Source organism: Erythrolamprus reginae, chromosome 2 (genome assembly GCF_031021105.1).
Source record: "Erythrolamprus reginae isolate rEryReg1 chromosome 2, rEryReg1.hap1, whole genome shotgun sequence".
NCBI lineage: Eukaryota > Metazoa > Chordata > Lepidosauria > Squamata > Dipsadidae > Erythrolamprus > Erythrolamprus reginae.
This window is the reverse complement of record NC_091951.1, coordinates 203,118,283-203,137,116: the sequence shown is the minus strand read 5'-3', so window position 1 is coordinate 203,137,116 and position 18,834 is coordinate 203,118,283. Positions and strand designations below refer to the sequence as shown.

At 43.2% G+C, this 18,834-nt stretch overlaps 1 protein-coding gene across 3 annotated transcripts in view; it reads left to right on the top strand.

Moving 5' to 3' along the window:
- Positions 1-2,601: 2,601 nt before the first annotated feature.
- PLXNB3 (plexin B3) overlaps positions 2,602-18,834 on the top strand; it is a 100,630-nt gene continuing 84,397 nt past the window's right edge. The window contains exon 1 of one of the 3 annotated variants that reach the window (XM_070741350.1): positions 2,602-2,720. The gene's annotated coding sequence lies outside the window, so the exon portion shown is untranslated. Of the gene's footprint in view, positions 2,721-3,282; positions 3,307-4,107; positions 4,300-18,834 lie in introns of those variants that run through there. The other 2 variants (XM_070741351.1, XM_070741349.1) reach the window with 2 other exon arrangements.

Here is an 18,834-nt window from a genome sequence, read left to right as displayed (position 1 = left end):
GAGAGAGAGAGAAAGAAAACAAGAGAGGGAAAGTGAGAAAGAGAGAGAGAGAAAGAGGGGGAGAGAGAGAAAGAGAGAGAAAGAAAAGAGAGAGAGATGAGAGAGGAAGGAAGAGTGAGAGAGGAAGAAAGCAAGATAGAGAAAGAGAGAGAGAAAGAAAGTAAGAGATGAGAGAAGAAGGAAGAGAGAGAGAGAGGAAGAAAGCAAGATAAAGAAAGAGAGAGAGAGAGAAAGAAAGAGAGAGAGAGAGATGGGAGAGGAAGGAAGAGAGTGAGAGAGAGGAAGAAAGCAAGATAGAGAAAGAGAGAGAGAGAAAGAAAGAAAGAGAGAGGGGGAAGAAAGCAAGATAGAGAAAGAGAGAGAGAAAGAAAGAAAGAAAGAGATGAGAGAGGAAGGAAGAGAGTAAGAGAGAGGAAGAAAGCAAGATAGACAAAGAAAGGAAGAGATGAGAGAGGAAGGAAGAGAGTGAGAGAAAGAGAAAGAAAGAAAGAGAGAGAAAGAGAAAGAAAGAAAGAGATGAGAGAGGAAGGAAGAGAGTGAAAGAGAGGAAGAAAGAGAGAGAGAAGAGTGGAAGGAAGAGAGAGAGAAATGATAGAAAAAAGGGGAGAAAAAAAGAGAAATGAGAAAATGATTGAGGCAGAGAATGACAGAAAAGAGAGAGAAACAGAGAGAGAAGTGATTCTTGATTTAAAGCATATGGTAAAAGCACTTAAATAATAACAGAGAAAAAAACCCAGCCCTCACCTGTTTTTATTAATAGTTTTGCTGGTTGTTTTAGTTTTAATAGTAATGGATTTTGGGTTTTTTAAATTATTATTGACAAAATTGAACGGGTCCAAAGACGGGCTACAAGAATGGTGGAAGGTCTTAAGCATAAAACGTATCAGGAAAGACTTCATGAACTCAATCTGTATAGTCTGGAGGACAGAAGGAAAAGGGGGGACATGATCGAAACATTTAAATATGTCAAAGGGTTAAATAAGGTCCAGGAGGGAAGTGTTTTTAATAGGAAAGTGAACACAAGGACAAGGGGACACAATCTGAAATTAGTTGGGGGAAAGATCAAAAGCAACCTGAGAAAACATTATTTCACTGAAAGAGTAGTAGATGCTTGGAACAAACTTCCAGCAGACGTGGTTGGTAAATCCACAGTAACTGAATTTAAACATGCCTGGGATAAACATATATCCATCCTAAGATAAAATACAGGAAATAGTGTAAGGGCAGACTAGATGGACCATGAGGTCTTTTTCTGCCATCAGTCTTCTATGTTTCTATTAATTTCTTTTAATAAAAAAGAAGGGATTTATTTATTTATTATTTATTTCTATGCCGCCCAGTCCCAAGTTTTTCCTTATTTCCAGATTGCATTTCTTCTTGGTGAGGTTCCGCCCATTGCTTCTTGTACTACCTTCAGGTGGCATGGAGAATAAATAGATGCCATCTGCTCTGTGGCAGCCCTTTAAGGATTGGGAAACTACTATTATATTCCCCCTCAGTTTTCTATTTATTGAGCTAAACATACTCATTCTCTTAGCCCTTGTTCATAGGATTTAGCCTCTAGGCCAGGGGTGTCAAACTCAATTTCATTGAGGGCCACATCAGGGCTGTGTTTGACCTCAGAGGGCCGGGGGAGGGCTTGCCCAGGGTGTGTGGCCATGGTGGGCATGGCACCGGATTTGGGGGGCAGTAGTTTTAAAATGGCCGGGGGGGGGGCAGACACTTAGGCTGTATGGGGCCCCAAAATTCCTGATGGTGGCCCTGTCCAAAGGGGTCCCAACCCCCAGGTTGAGAACCACTATTTTAGAGGGTCCTTGAAGCCCTCCAAAAGGCTTATCCGTGTCCTTTGAAGATTTACAAAGGATGCTTATCTGCCTAATATTTCTTCTGCTTATCTATCTCAGTCTCCTGCCCAATCCTCTCTCCTTTCCGTCTTCCCACTGACAGTAGCTATGAACACAACACACATACACAGAGAGAGAGAGAGATTATTGGACTAGTTGTGTATGCAAAACTTTCATTTAAAAAAAATGTAACAAAAGTTATAGAATTCTGGAGATTGTCTGTTTGCACAAACTTTTCTTTAAAATGTCTCTTCTGAAAACTTTGAAAGCATACACGGCAGGTCCATGCCTGGATACCCGAGTCCAGACTAAATTAAAAGTAAGGGTGAATATAGACAATGTAGCTGAAAACAGCCCGTAACAATTTCGAAAGCTGGCATTTCAGGAGCAAGATTAGGATGCGAGTACATACAATAGAATCCAAAAATTGTGAAGTTGAAAAGCACTACAGTGGTCATCCAAACTCTCTGCAATGTAGAGGAAAACAAACCAGGGCAAATATCTGTTTCATTGGTAAGCTGATGGGAACCTATGTCAGAATCAAATCCAAAGGAAGAAAGACATTGTTAATTTAGTGACCAGATTTAGTGACCAATGGCCACTAGATGGCAGCAGGGGAGTATGGAACATTCAAAATCTCTTGGTTGCCCTTTAATGGTAATCCGGATCTTGGCAATCAGGTAACCTAATGAGCCATCAGCACCAAATTGAGGGAGTAAAGCTCAATAAAGAAGCTACCAGCAAAGTGATGGCCTTTGCATCTAGGCTATTTCTCCTCATTCATTTTTGGAGGAAGGAGGGATACAAAAATTACAGAACTTGGAATCATCTTAAAACTGCGTGTTCAAAAGATCCAGCAGGCCGGACTGAATACAGGTAGATTTTTTACTTACCACAGTTCACTTAGTGGCCATTTAAAGTTGCAATGACAGTGAAAAAAAGTGACTTGTGATCAGTTTTCACACTTATGACCGTCGCAATAGCCCATGGTCACGTGACTTTACATTTGGATGCTTAACAACTAACTCATAATTAATATTGTCCTACAATATTCATCCCCTTTTGCAGTCTTAAAAAACCCACAAAATCAGTGGGGGAAGCCAGATTCACTTAACACCTGCATCACTAACTTAACGCCTGCAGTAATTCCCCTTGACAAATGCAACCAAGAAAGGTTGTAAAATGGGGCAAACTCCAGAGTATTTATGGGACTGCCTTCTACTGCATACCTCCCTGCAGCCAATAAGGTCCCACAGAGTTGGCCTTTTTCAAGTCCTGTCTACCAAACAATGCCGGTTGGTGGCGCAGCGGGGAAGTGCCTTCTCTGTGGTGGCTCCGATGCTCTGTAACCAACTGCCCCCACCCTACTGGTCTTCTGGAAAGACGTTAAAACCTGGCTTTTCCATCAAGCCTTTTGTCCATTAGGTTGATTCGGCCTTGATTCGGCCATGAATGATTGAAAGTATGTATGTTTTTTTAAAGGGTTATTGAGGTACAGTGTTTTTAAATTGTCTTTAACTGTTATTATCATTGTAGCTGTATTTTTTTACATTGTCTCTTAACTGTTCTTTTTATTCTTAACTAAGGTTACTATTGCAAGCCGCCCAAAGTCCAATTGGAGGTGGGTGGTATATAAATACAAATAAATAAATAACTTCTACAAATAAATAAACAAACAAACTTTCTTGCTCAGCAAGCTAAGCAGGGAAGGGCCTTCTAAGTGGGTAAGGGCCGTTTTCCGAGGGTTATTGATGTATTTTAAAATCATCTTTAACTGTTATTATCATTGTAGCTGTATTTTTTTACATTGTCTCTTAACTGTTCTGATTATTATTAACTATGGTTATTATTGCAAGCCGCCCAGAATCCAATTGGAGTTGGGCAGCATATAAACCTTACAAATAAATAAATTCTACAAACAAATAAACAAATAAGTAAGTAAGTAAGCAAGCAGGTTGGTAGATAAGTAGGTAGGTAAGTAAGTAGGTAGATAGATAGGTAGGTAAGTAGGTAGATAAGTAGGTAGGTAGGTTGGTAGATAGGTGAGTAAGTAGGTAGGTAAGTAAGTGAGTAAATAAGTATGTAAATAAAATAAACGAACGAACAAACAAACAAACTTTCTCGCCTATCAAGCTCAATGCTGGGCTCGATTGTGGTCGTAAGTGGGAGACTACCTAAAATCCCTGGGAGGCCTGTAACTCACTTTAGTCAGCAGGAGGCGCTCCCGATTCCCGTTTTAAGCCGGCCTTCGGGCTTTGGGAAAGGCGGCAGCTTGCCTCGCCTCGCCTCGCCTGGGCTTAAGCTTGGAATGGGCTGCGGGCGGCCGAGGAGAGTCTTCAGACTTGGCAGCGGTGCATTGTGGGGGGGAGTGGCGAGGTGGGTGCCGCTGCCCGAGAGCGGCTCCTGACTGAGCGGCGGACGCCTCGCAAGTTCTCCTCAACTTTTCGCTGGCCAGGTAAGGTAGCTCTGTCGGGGAAGGAAGGAAGGGAGGAAGGAAGGAGGAAAGGAGAGAAGGAAGAAAGGAAGGAGGGAGGGAGCTGTAGGATGCGCCTTCGGGCAGCCTCGAGGACCTTTTCCTTAGGATCGCGCGCGTTCCTTCCCTCCAGCGATCTGCGTGCTTTTCCTGCAGCGCGGGTTCTCTCGTCTGCTCCCCCGCTCCGAGCTGTTGCTGGGGTGCAAAAAAAAAAAAGGGTCGGACAAAGAACACCCCGAAGCATTCCCAGAGGCGACGCATCCGTCGGACCCCCTTTTCTGCCTCCTTTAGCGATTCTTTCCCTTTCCAGCAACACTCCCCTTTTTCTCTGGATCGCTCCCCGAGCATTCCGCCGGTCTCCACACCTTTTTCCATGGCTTTCCCTCCCTCCCTCCTTCATTCAGCGCCCCTCTCCGCTCGCTTCAGGCAATTCTTCCACCCCCCCCCCCCTTTCATCTTTTACGATCTGTTCTCATCGGGAGTTTTTCCTTCGCCCACGTTACCCACCCGATGCCTCCCTCATCTAAATTCCTTGGAAGAGCGCTTCTCAAAAGGAGACAAGTTGAAAAGCGCCTGGGGAGGGAATTGCCAAATTTGGAGACTTGGAAAGAAGGGAAAGGAAAATAAATAATTCTGCCTTTTGAAAGGAAAAAACTCGGGTTTGATGTGTGTTCCCTCCATACCCCCATCTGTGTTAGAGGTCTGTTGTTGGGGTGAGACTCTGCTTTCTTTGCAGTTTGCTTGCAAATTGTTAATGTACAAAAACTACAGAACTGAGAACAGGTTTATGAAAATCATGTGTACTGCTCAAAAAAAATAAAGGGAACACTCAAAGAACACATCCTAGATTTGAATGAATGAATATTCTCATTGAATAATTTGTTCTGTACAAAGTTGAATGTGCAGACAGCAAAATGAAATCGATTGTCAATCATTGTTGCATCCTAAGTGGACAGTTTGATTTCACAGAAGTTTGATTTACTTGGAGTTATATTCTGTTGTTTTAAGTGTTCCCTTTAACTTTTTGAGCAGTGTACTATAACCTCCTGGGGAACATTCAGCTTAATTGTGATTTTGTGGAGTTGATTTACTTGGAGTTATACTGTACAGTATTCTGTTGTTTTAAGTGTTTCCCCCCCCTTTTTTTTGAACAGTGTACTATAACCGCCTGAGGAACATTCAGCTTAATTGTGATTTTGTGAAAATATCCTGTACAAGAAAGGTTTACTGGTGTGGTTGTGTGTGTGTGTGTGTGTGTGTGTGTTTTTAATGGATATAGGAGGAGAGATTAATTTGCAAAAAAAAGGATTATTCCTAAGGATGTAAAAGTAGATTGAGTTCTCCACCAAAAGAAATGGAGACTATGTTTTGCATACGGAGAGACCCCACACTTCAGATATGAAGAGGTCTACTCAATCCGTAGTTCAGTGTTTCCCAACCTTGGCAACTTGAAGATATTTGGACTTCAACTCCCAGAATTCCCCAGCCAGCATTTGCTGGCTGGGGAATTCTGGGAGTTGAAGTCCAAATATCTTCAAGTTGCCAAGGTTGGGAAACATTGCTGTAGTTGGTGTTTTTGGGCCTGTTGAAACTTGTTAGCACTGTGGCTAACGTTAGCCACAGCAATGCTTCTTTTCCTGCCAACAAAACATAGGAAAATAGGGAAAAATAAGGGGGGGGGGGAATTCTTGATAGAGAGTTTTTTTTGGGGGGTGAATTCTTTGGCTTGGGCAACCTTCTGCCCTCTTGCTGGCCTTCGGGATACAGTATATCAAATCTGCAACACCAGAAAGTCCAGCTCGAATACACAAACAAGCTGGTCCTTCCACTTGCAGCACAGAGAGACGATGCCAGGTGGCTGTGCCAGGGCGATTATAGTATCCAGTTGAAGAATGACAGTAATTGCCTGTAGTTCAGTTTGGCCTGTAAAAAGCAAAAAATAAATAAAATTGGCCACCGCAATCCAGAACAGAGATAGCCTTTGGCGTTGAAAAAGTCCCAATCATCATCTATAAAGCTTCTTCACAGGGTGTATGAAGAAGTTGCATTCATCTCTACACTGAATAGACAATCCGGCTTTATAACTTTTTTTTTTTTAAAAAATGAAAAATAAATGATTGAAGATGCTGCTGTCCCCTACCTGACCTTAGCTTGGTGACACTGGTCCTGGAATCACAATTTGGCTTTCGCACATCAGCTGTATTACTGCTACATTGAAACATTATTTTTATATTAGATGTATGAAGCAGTCCAAAATCTTATCTTCTGGGTCTTTCTTTCCCTTGCCAAACCACACAAGGCTAAACATTAGGTATTTTTAAAAAAAAATACCAACCAAGGAGGGAACAATTGGGAGAGTAGGTGAGCAATCTGGAAAAACTGCCACACCCATTCACCATTTGCTGAATTTAGAACAGAGGTCTTCAAACTTGGCAACTTTAAGACTTGTGGACTACAATTCCCAGAATTCTCCAGCCAGCTATGCTATGCTGGAGCTGTGCTGTGCTCCAGCTATGCTATGTTATGCACAGCTATGCTATACTCCCGCCAGCTATGCTATGGTGGCTGGAGAATTTTGGGAGTTGAAGTCCACAGGTCTTAAAAGTTGACAAGTTTGGGGACTCCTGATTTAGAGAGGAGCCCTGCTTCCATTCCCCCTTCTCCTACTCTGCTGGATTCAGGCATTGCCTTGGCTTGGAAAATAACTTGTTTGGCTTTGGCTTTAGTGCATGAGCCCAACTTTTCTGGTTGGTAAACTTCCACTTATGTGGCTTAGTGCAATAGCGTTAACGGACCTAGCAAATTTGGGGTATTTATTTTACAGTACAGTACTTATAAACTACCTCCCCTCCCAAAACCAAAGGCAGGTAAAAACACCAAAAGAAATGTAGTAATAACTAAATCCAATCAATGCCAAAACCAGCCATCCAGATCAAAGCTATAACCCAAGGCAGATGCCTGCAGTCATTCACTGGGACCAACAGGTTTAATTTAAACCTATTTAGGAAGTTTTAGCAATGTGGAGGCTGTACAGTGGTAACTCTACTTAAGAATGCCTCTACTTAAGAACTTTTCTAGATAAGAACCGGGTGTTCAAGATTTTTTTGCCTCTTCTTAAGAACCATTTTCTACTTAAGAACCCGAGCCCGGAAAAATTTCCGAGGAAATTTGAGAGCGGCACGAAGGCCCGGCCAGTTTCCTGCCATTCCCCCTTTAATCCCGGCCATCTCGAGCTTTTCTGGGCTGCCAGAGGAGCCTTTCAGTGGTGCTTAAGGAGGCTTTGGCAGTCCAGAGCAAACAAAGCATTTTCTTTTCTCTGGGTGCTTGGAGAGGGGATAAACCTCTGCTAGCGCCCAGAGAAAAGAAACGCTCCCTTGGCTCTGGGCAGCGACTGTCCTCCTCCTCCTCTTCCTCCTCCTCCTCCCAACCAAATTCTGAGCTTTTATTTCTTTCCTAATGGGTTTGCAGCCGTTATTTGCTTTTACATTGATTCCTATGGGAAAAATTGTTTCTACTTACAAACGTTTCTGGTCAATTAAGTTCTTAAGTAGAGGCACCACTCTGGAGTGAGATTTCGGCAAATTTTTTTGCTTCCGCACATGCGCAGAAGCAAAAGATTTGCCGAAATCTCATACACACACACACACACATCCCCTCACATGCGCAGAAGCAAAAACATGCTGGGACGTGAACACACCGGAGACTGCACACACAGCACAACTTTCGTTACCAGTGCGGTGTCCTTATCCATACCAGTAATAACCCGCTACTGGGAAGAATGTCCTAAAATGGGGGCTATTAGAATGGGAACTTCTTCAAGCAGACTCGGGAGGGGCTGGGCTGTTGCTTAGAGCAGTGTTGCCAAGGTTGGGAAACACTGGCTTAGAGGCAGCGTCTGTTCCTGGTCACTCAGGTGTAATATAGTTTGTAATGTTTAATAGGGTGAACAATTTTGCATCTGCCTTGCGTGGGTGAGGTGGGTGTCTGCCGTTGACCAGGAACAAGTCCCGAACAGACTCTAAAAGCTATATAATTACACAGCTATTACACTAACAGTGGTGTTTTGTTGGTTGCAAGTCTTTCCAGAGGGGTGGGAAGCTACAGAGGAAGGGGAAAAGGAAAGGGCAAAGCGGCCATTTTGTTAGCCCAGAGGTAGGCAAAGTTGGCTCTTCTATGATATGTGGACTTCAACTCCCAGAATTCCTGAGCTAGCGTGATTGGCTCAGGAATTCTGGGAGTCGAAGTCCACAAGTCATAGAAGAGCCAACTTTGCCTACCCCTGGGCTAGCCCAACCTTCCCTCCAAAAGGTTTTGCATAGTTAAACAGAGCCTGACAGAATCATATGAAATCTACACTTCTTTGGCATCACTAACTCCAAGCATTATTATTCCCTTCCTCCCCTCACCCAAGGCAATGGGTGAGGAGTTAATGACTGTATTTTCTCTCTACCAGCAAAATGGGCATAAGGGTCTACTCAAATAATAATAATAATAATAATAATAATAATAATAATAATAATAATAATAATAATAATAATAATAGTGATCATGGAGAAAAAGAAAGTATGGAACATCGACATCGCAATCCCAGGGGACAGCAGAATTGAGGAGAAGCAGCTAGAGAAATTAGTGAAATACGAAGATCTAAAAATTGAGCTGCAATGACTCTGGCATAAGCCAGTGAAAGTGGTCGCAGTGGTACTTGGCACGCTGGACACAGTACCAAAGGATCTCAGCAGACATTTGAAAACCATCGGAATTGACAAAATCTCCATCTGTCAATTGCAAAAGGCCGCTTTACTGGGATCGGCAAACATAATTTGCCGCTACATCACGTAGTCATAGGTGCTTGGGAAGCGCCCAACTGGTGATGAAATACGAAATCCAGCATAGTGATCTCGTTTGCTGTGTTGTACTGACATAATAATAATAATAATAATAATAATAATAATAATAATAATTATTATTATTATTATTATTATTATTATTATTTAGATTTGTATGCCGCCCCATCCAAGGACTTGGAGAGGCTCACAACAAGTAAAAGCATCATATACAAATCCAATAGTAAAACAGTTTTAAAAACCCTTATTAAAAAACAATCATACAACCCAAACAAACCATGCATAAACCAAGACAGCTAAGGATGTCTCAATTATTCCATGCCTGGCGATATAGGTGGGTTTTCAAGAGTTTACGAAAGGCAAGGAGGGTGGGGGTATAACAAACAGAGTGACACCCTCTCCTTTTCTTTCTTTCCCCCCTTCTTTAAGATTTGCCCTGGATCCTGGTGGCAGAGTTGAATTTCAGCCCCACCAGAGAATCTGATTTTAAGGGCCGCCCTTTGTCCTCCGATGCCAATTTCACACACACTCTCTTTCTCAGCCAAGGAAGGCTGCGTGTTTCAGCCCTAACTATCCGTCCCAGGCACTTGTTGGCTATGCAGTTCTGGTGTTTAGCTGCCTTTTCAAACCCACTTGCTGCTGCTGCTGCTGCTACATTTGAGGAATTATCAGAGGCCGCCCACCGGTTTTCTTGACGGTGTGGGCGTTAAAGTGACGTTGGGTGGTGGGTTGGGTTCGCCACTGTTCTCACCTGGTGTCGAGCGGAGCAGCCTGTGAGAAGGCAGCAGCATCCAGGCACCTTCCAGGTGAAGGGAAAACCTGCTTTCCCACTCAAGGAACAGGTGCGTGCCCAGAGCCTGCAGCTGTTGTAAGTAAGGGATGCTGGTTGACATGCAGGAGTGTGTGTCTTTGTGTGTGTGTGTGTATGAGGTATGCTCGTAGGTGGAAGAGAACTAAAATGGGTGAAGATCTTTGAGGGGAACTTCGCCTGCCTTTGAGCTCAATGAAGCAATTGCCACGAGCCCTTAACATTTCACGTGTCTGGAATCCTAAGCGTTCTTCTTTTTAAAAAATCTTTATTAATTTTTCCAAATATTTAAAAGAAAACATTTCAATAATTTAATACAGATTTATACCTGATATCTTGTATATGTTACATTTCTTACATCACTTCTTATAGATACATATCCACTGCTCAAAAAAAACAAAGGGAACACTCAAAGAACACATCCTAGATCTGAATGAATGAAATATTCTTACTGTATGCTTCGTTCTGTACAAAGTCGAATGTGCACAGCAGCATGTGAAATTGATTGTCAATCAGCGTTGCTTTCTAAGTGGACAGTTTGACTTCACAGAAGTTTGATTTACTTGGAGTTATATTGTGTGGTTTAAGTGTTCCCTTTATCTTTTTTGAGCAGTATATTATGTTACATATTTCTATATTACTTTTGATACATCCTTTCACATTTTATTCCTGCCTTTACTTTTCGAAACATAGAAACTTAGAAGTCTGACGGCAGAAAAAGACCTCATGGTCCATCTAGTCTGCCCTTATACTATTTTCTGTATTTTATCTTAGGATGGATATATGTTTATCCCAGGCATGTTTAAATTCAGTTACTGTGGATTTATCTACCACGTCTGCTGGAAGTTTGTTCCAAGGATCTACTACTCTTTCAGTAAAATAATATTTTCTCATGTTGCTTTTGATCTTTCCCCCAACTAACTTCAGATTGTGTCTCCTTGTTCTTGTGTTCACTTTCCTATTAAAAACACTTCCCTCCTGTACCTTATTTAACCCTTTAACATATTTAAATGTTTCAATCATGTCCCCCCTTTTCCTTGTGTCCTCCAGACTATACAGATTGAGTTCATTAAGTCTTTCCTGATACGTTTTATGCTTAAGACCTTCCACCATTCTTGTAGCCCGTCTTTGGACCCGTTCAATTTTGTTACCCATCCAATCGTACCAATTTTTCCAAATTTCATAATACTCCGAATTGCTCGTTCCCTATCCATTTCTGCACATCTATAAACTTTTTCTATGATGTTATTATTTTCTGGTGGGGTCTCTTTGTTTTTCCAGAATTGTGCATAGGATATCCGTGCTGCCGTAATTATGTGGCTAATTATGCATTCTTCATGTGGGTGATGAGGATGAGCAGGGGGGCCTTGGTGGGTTGGGCTGAGAAAGGGGGGCCGCCCTTCTTTCTTAGCCTTTTGGGTCAAGCTCCGGGAGGCCTCTGGAAGAGTTAAGCCGACTAGCCCGGAACTCCTTAAGTTAGAGTCTCTCAGCCTCTGGACTTTTATCACGGGAGGGGGTGGGATTGCTATCTCTGCCCTCCCCCCCCCCACCCTGAGCCTGACAAAGGGGGCATTCAGCAACACGTCAATTGGCATAGCTCTCCCCACGCCTGCTTCCCACTGTGGGGGCGGCTGGGCTGGGTGCCTGGCAAGGAACTGCAGCTTCTTGCTGACCTTGACATCTTTTCAGACTCTCTTCTTTGCAAGTGAGGGAGGACGCGTTTGCCACCAGGGGTGATGTATGTGGCACAGAATCTATCTGCACTAGCAGGAAAGGCCGTGTAAACTCAGGCCACCCCGGATGAAGGAAATCCTCTTCCCAAATCCTCTTCCATGCCTAGATTGACTCCTGTTTTGACTTCAAGCCCTTCCCTTCCCCTCTCTTTTAAAGAAATGCTTAGTCCTCCTCTCTATTTCAGCCAAATCTCCCAGATTTTTCGGCTCCCTGAAGCCAATGATAGAATAGAATAGAATAGAATAGAATAGAATAGAATTTTATTGGCCAACTGTGATTAGACACACAAGGAATTTGTCTTGGTGCATATGCTCTCAGTGTACATAAAAGCAAAAGATACATTTGTCAAGAATCATGTGGTACAACACTTAATGATTGTCATAGGCAGTGTTCCCTCTAATTTTTTTGGGGGGTGGGCAGAAAAGTATAGTGTCTGAGCGGCAGTCCCTTCGGGACTGGGCGGCACAGAAATAATAAATAAATAAATAAACAAACAAACAAACAAAAAACCCACCATGTTTTGCCTCAGAGAATTTCAAAATAAAATACTGTACTCTGTGTCTATAACAGTGAGCTCATAATAGGGCAACTCTATTAATATCAAAATGCCACTTAAATAGTTGAGCTAGTTTCAAACTAGATTTTGATTTTCTTTCTCTCTTCCTTACTCACATTCTTTTTCTTTCTCTTTTCCTTCCTCTCTTTTTTCTATCTGTTTCTCTCTCTTCCTCTCTTCCTCTCTCTCTCCTTCCCTCTCACTCTTTCCCTCTCGGCTTCTGGGCAGGTTTGGAAAACTCTGAGTTGATGATGATTTTTAAGTGAGCGATTGCTCACTGCTCAGCTTAGAGGGAACTATGGTCATAGGGGTCAAATAAGCAATGAAGAAGCAATCAATATTAATAATCTTAGGCTAGGAGAATCATTTGGGTTGCTTGGAAATTCTCTTCTCTTCTATATGAAGAACGGTTACAGGAACTGGGCATGGCTGGCTGGCGAATTCTGGGAGTGGAACTCCACAAGTCTTAAAGTTGCCAAGTTTGGGGACCCTTGGTGTAGGGTTTCCTACATGGGTAGGGGGTTGGATTAGATGATCTACAAGGTCCCTTCTAACTATGTTAGTCTGTAATTTATCTGTAAATTGCTGGAGAGAGGCAGTGAAAAACAGGCAGCTTCCAAGGATTAAGGGGGGAAATCAGATCTGGAGTAGAGTTTGGATTGTTGGTGGCATGTGGTCAGGCTCTCGAAGGCAGGTTCAGTCAAGTCTAGCCCCTTTCACGCACCCACCAACCAATGCAATTGCCTTATGTGGCAGCACGTTGTTGGCTTCGGAGTAGGAACCGGCAAGGCTTCGATTCCCCAGGAGCCCACCTGTATTCGTTTTGCACAGGCTCTGCTCACAGTCTGTCCAGGGAATTTTAAACACAGAGGGAGGCCTAGAGCTTGAGACATCATCCAGCATTACTATTTCTTTGCACCAGTAGCAGCCAGAGAAATTCGGAACTCAAATTCCAAATTGGGAGGATTAGGGTGTGCTGGTCTCTTCTGCGTGGGATGCTTGTAGCCTAGCCTCAGCTGGCTTAATCTTTGTGCTAATTGCAAAGTCTCTGGTCAGTCTTGGGCTGGTGAATGAGCTTTTCTTCCAGCAGACGAAGAACGAAAGAACAAATGGCCACCATCGTTGCCAGAGTGCAAAAGGGTCTCTCGATGCTGGCAAATCAGGCATCTCTCTATTTGCCCCCTGCCAATTGATCAACAACTCCATACAAACAAATCACAAAGGGTCCTTCTGTTCTCTTGTGGAGGAGCTCGACTCAACCCCATGTCCTGACCTGTCCTCTTGCCGCTCCTCACAGTCTTCCACTCAGCTGATATCCCAGCAGGCAACAACTGCTCCCTTTCTCCCAACTCCAGCGAGAGCCTTCATTCTGGGCTTCCAGACTCCGCTTTTCCCCACCCCATTCCATTTTCTCCGGGTTGTCGGTGCCATGTATCGGAGCTGTGAGTGCTCTTGTGTCAATGGGATAATGGACCCTTTAGCCCCACGTGGCTCTGTGATGGCACAGTCAAGATGGGAACAGTGGAGACTTTGATTGGAGAGGGTTATCACAGCAGCCATTGATGCGGCCTGGAAGCACCCGTGGCAAACTCCCGTTCCATGTCGCTGGCACCCTGTTCTTATCTCATTCCTCCTCCAGTAGGGATGCCTGGGGAGCCCTGCCGCTTGACCCTACCATGTGGGAGCTGAAATGTTTCCAGCACATCCCGTGGGTAAGCACTGGAAGGGTGTGGGCGTGAAATGGTCTAGACTAGAAGGGAGATTTAAGAGGTATTCTACACCTCTGGGCTGTAGAAATCCCCGGGTTCTACTGCTGGGACTAGCATAGATGTATGGAGGTTGCAAGTTGAAGTTGACTCTGAAAAATGCTGTTGATGGTGGATGGCTTCTTTTCTTCTGGGTCATTGCTTGAAAGTAACCACTACCTGTAGTAATGCTCTGACTCAGGTGGTTCTGCTATGCCAACCCAAATATATCTGAATATTTAGAACAAGACTCCTGAAGTCTTCACGGATGGATGGATGGATGGATGGATGGGGATAGATGGATTGATATGGATGGGTGGGTGGGTGGGTGGGTGGATATTGATGGATGGATGGGGATAGATGGATGGGGATGGATGGGGATGGATAGATGGATGGATAGGGATGGATGGATGGATATGGATGGGTGGAGGGGTGGAGATGGATGGATGGATAAATAAATAGATAAATTGATAGTTGTGTATGTTTGTGTGTGTGTGCATGCACACACATGTGTGTAGAGCTTCCTTTGTCTCTAGCAAGGTCATTGCTTGAAAGTAACCACTACCTGTAGTAATGCTCTGACTCAGGTGGTACTGCAAGGCCAACCCAAATATATTTGAATATTTGGAACAAGTCTTCACGGAGGGATGGATGGAGATGGATGGAGATGGATGGATGGATAGAGATAGATGGATGGAAAAATGGATAGATGGAAAAATGGATGGATAGAGATGGGTAGATGGATGGATAAATGTGTGTGTGCGCACACACACGCATGTAGAGCTTCCTTTGTCTCTAGCAGCTCCACCCCTGTGCCATTGTCTTCTGTGAGTGCCTCTCAAACTTCCTCTTGGGATTTTGGAATGTTGCTACATTTATTTCTCTTTGCTTCCTTCCAGCTGTTGCCAGGAGGGAAGGAGGGAAGGGGTGATAGAAGAGTTACTATAAACTCCACTAGTCCCTTGCTTCCTGCCCTCCCCTCCCCCCTGAAGAGGGGGGAGATGAAACAGGGGAGAGAGGAGGAGAGACAGATGGCTTGATTTCCAGCCCAGATGTTGAATAAGTGGGTCCCACCAAATGCCCCCTTCTTGACAGCATCCCTCTGTCTGCAAGAAAAAGCCAGGGAGACATGGTCTGAAGCAGGAGCCCCCAAACCTTTGGACCTCAGGGATCACCAAGCTCATGCTTTTAAAGCCGGCGGACCACCACATTCATAATGTTAATTAAGTCCCACAGATACTAATATGATTTTTAAAAGATAAATATACTGCTCAAAAAAAAAAAAAAGGAACACTCAAAGAACACATCCTAGATCTGAATGAATGAAATATTCTTAGTCAGTTTCTCACAAACCTCCAAGATGGTGTGTTTGTGTATGTGTATATATACTGCTCAAAAAAATAAAGGGAACACTCAAATAACACATCCTAGATCTGAATGAATGAAATATTCTGATTGAATGCTTTATTCTGTACAAAGTTGAATATGCACAACAGCAGGTGAAATTGATTGTCAATCAGTGTTTCTTCCTAATTGGACAGTTTGATGTCACAGAAGTTTGATTTGCTTGCAGTTATATTGTGTTGTTGAAGTGTTCCCTTAATTTTTATTTTTTTTTAGCAGTGTACATTTGTAAAATAATGATCAGAGAACTTTCATTTTAATATGAAATGCACCTATTTAACATAACAAAATTATAAATTCTTATTTAATTATAACAAAATTGTAAAGGCTTATTTAATAATAACAAAATCTTTAAAGGTGGTTTCATTGTAACAAAGGTATAAAAGATAGTGTAATTATTACAAAATAATTGTAGCTTATTTGACAGTGGCTTGTTGTTGTTCTTGGGATAGTCAGTCCCATATTACAGAGCTGTAGCTGTAATCCCTCCTCTCCTCTCCTCTTCCTGGACTGGGTTAATTGCTCTTGGCCATATCTAGCCCAAGGGCCAAGATTTCTCTACAGACCACCAACATTTTCTCATGGCCCACCAGTGGTTCACAGACCACTAGTAGTCCACGGACCACAGGTCCGTGAAGTACTGGTGGGGATTTTTTTTTTGCACATTCGTGTTCCCATATCGTGACTGCCTTCGTGACAAAGCTTGTGTTTCCTATCCTGGCCCCAGCTGAGGTTGTGAAACATCTGGGATTAGATTTAGTTTCCAGGGTTTGTTTTTTTTTTATCTCCCCACCCCACTCCCATTGATTTGCCTCTGGAGGCCCTTTGTCTACAAAGAAATAAGAGACAGCAAATGTTTAACTCCAATTATCACCAGCAGCAGCAGCAGCAATCAAAGAAGAATCTGAGGTCCTCCCTGTTACTTGTTTTTCCCCTCCCTGGATCCTCTCTGGATCCTCCTTTGTGGCTGTGCTAGGAACTCACTGAAGGAGGGAGATCAGGGGGCTCTTCATCACCTTCCCCAGATTGGCTAGATCCCAATTGGAATCTGAAGGGTTGGCAGGGAAGTCCCATCCCTTGCTCACCTCCCTCTCCTTCCTGCACCTCCATCCACCCTGCTCCATGGGGACAGGGCTTAGCCCAGCAGGGTTTCTGATGATGAAAAGCCTGAGGAAGGGGCGAGGGCAGAGAATGGTGGAAAGAAGAAAGGCAGGATCTGGGGCATTTGGCCTCCACTTCAGGCAGTAAAACAACCAGATTACTGTATAGATTGCTGTAGCAGGGAGAAGCTGAGTCTTTCCTTCAGAAGGTGAGGCAAATGAATGGTGTGTCTCCACTTTTATTGTTGTTGTTGTTATTATTATTATTATTATTATTAGTAGTAGTAGTAGTAGTAGTAGTATTTTCTTATTTTGTCAAGTACTATTGGTACTATACAAAGATATAACAATGTTTACATTTATTCATTCATTCATTCATTCATTCATTCATTCATTTGACTTCTATGCCGCCCAATCCCAGAGGACTCAGGAGAGGGGTCTTAATAATAGAGAAGCATTAGGACAGGAGACGGAAGGCATGCTGGTGCCTTTATGCACGCCCCTTACTGGCATCTTAGAAATTGGGTGAGGTCAACAGTGAATAGTCTAAAGGTACGGTTTTGGGGTTTAGGTGATGATACTACAGAGTCAGGTATTGAGTTCCATGCATTAACTACTAGGTTGCTAAAGTCGTATTTCCTACACTCGAGTTTGGAGCAGTTTACTTTGAGTTTGTATCTATTGTGTGCCTGTGTGTTGTTGTGGTTGAAGCTGAAGTAGTCGTTCGTTGACAGGAAGGATGTTGTAGCAGATGATTTTATTTATTTATTTATTTATTTATTTATTCATTCATTCATTCATTCATTCATTCATTTATTTATTGGGTTTGTATGCCGCCCCTCTCCGTAGACTCGAGGCGGCTAACAACTATGATAAAAACAGCATGTAACAATCCAATCCAATACTAAAATAACTAAAAAAAACCTTATTATAAAAACCAAACATACATACAGACATACCATGCGTAAATTGTAAAGGCCTAGGGGGAAAGAATATCTCAGTTCCCCCATGCCTGACGGCAGAGGTGGGTTTTAAGACGTTTACGAAAGGTGAGGAGGGTGGGGGCAATTCTAATCTCTGAGGGGAGTTGGCTCCAAAGGGCCGGGGCCGCCACAGAGAAGGCTCTTCCCCTGGGTCTTGCCAAACAACATTGTTTAGTTGACTGGACCCGGAGAAGGCCCACTCTGTGGGACCTAACTGGTCGCTGGGATTCGTGCAGCAGAAGGCGGTCCCTGAGATAATCTGGTCCGGTGTATGAAGGGCTTTATAGGTCATAACCAACACTTTGAATTGTGACCGGAAACTCATCCAATTTGCACTGAAAAATGTTGATTTTATGGGCTATGCTAAGGTTATGTTTAAGGCGATGTAGTTCTAAGCTTTCTAAGCCTAGGATTTCAAGTCTGGTTACGTAGGGCATTCTGTTGTGAGTGGAGGAGTGGAGGGTTCTTCTCGTAAAGTATTTGTGGACATTTTCTAATGTATTTACATCCGGTGTGGGTTTCAGACAGATGAGCTGTGTTCGAAGATTGGCTCTGATTAGTAGTGTGAGTTTACTGGAGAAGAAGCTAGGTAGGAGTAGGTTAACAAATGTTGAAGCCTTTTTGACGATGTTGTTGCAGTGGGTTTTGGCACTTAGGTCCTTTGATATGAGTATTCCAAGGTCTTTTATAGAATGAGGGTTATCTGTAAGGTCTTGTTTATTTAGCTTGTATTTGGTGTTCTGGATTTTTTTTTTGCCAATGTGTAGGAGAGAGCATTTTGGTTGAGATGTGGAGTTGCCAGATGTTTGACCATTCTGACACAAAGTCAAGGTCTTTTTGGAGGGTAGCTGTGTCTTCTGCTTGACATTGAATCGGGATTGAATTTATGCCTTTATCTGACGGTTCATTTTAGCAGCAATGCTGTGCAGCAGAGATATACAGCATTGATTTTCTAGCGATTTTTCTAGCGACTCTGAGTGTAGTCTGCTCTATGCGTATGCTACACAATTGCTTTACAGCAGCTTAATCCGGTCCAAAGCTCCCCAACGCCTGCCTACTAACAGTAATCAGAATCCCAGTTCCCTTTGCAAGTATTTAGCTGACCGAGTGGAAAGGAAACTTCCTTTGTCTCTTTGAAATGTCATCAAATTGGCAGGGTGTCTCTCCGGCACAAGTTAATCTGGTTTTACCAGCCTGTTAAGGGAGGAAGGATGGGGTTGTCCACACGGACTGTTTTATAGAGACTTTTTTGTCAGCAGGATTTCACCGCCCAGTGAGTGAGGAGCTATAATACATGCAAAATCCTGATCTGTGATAGCTTTTGGCACACGGTGCAGACCCTA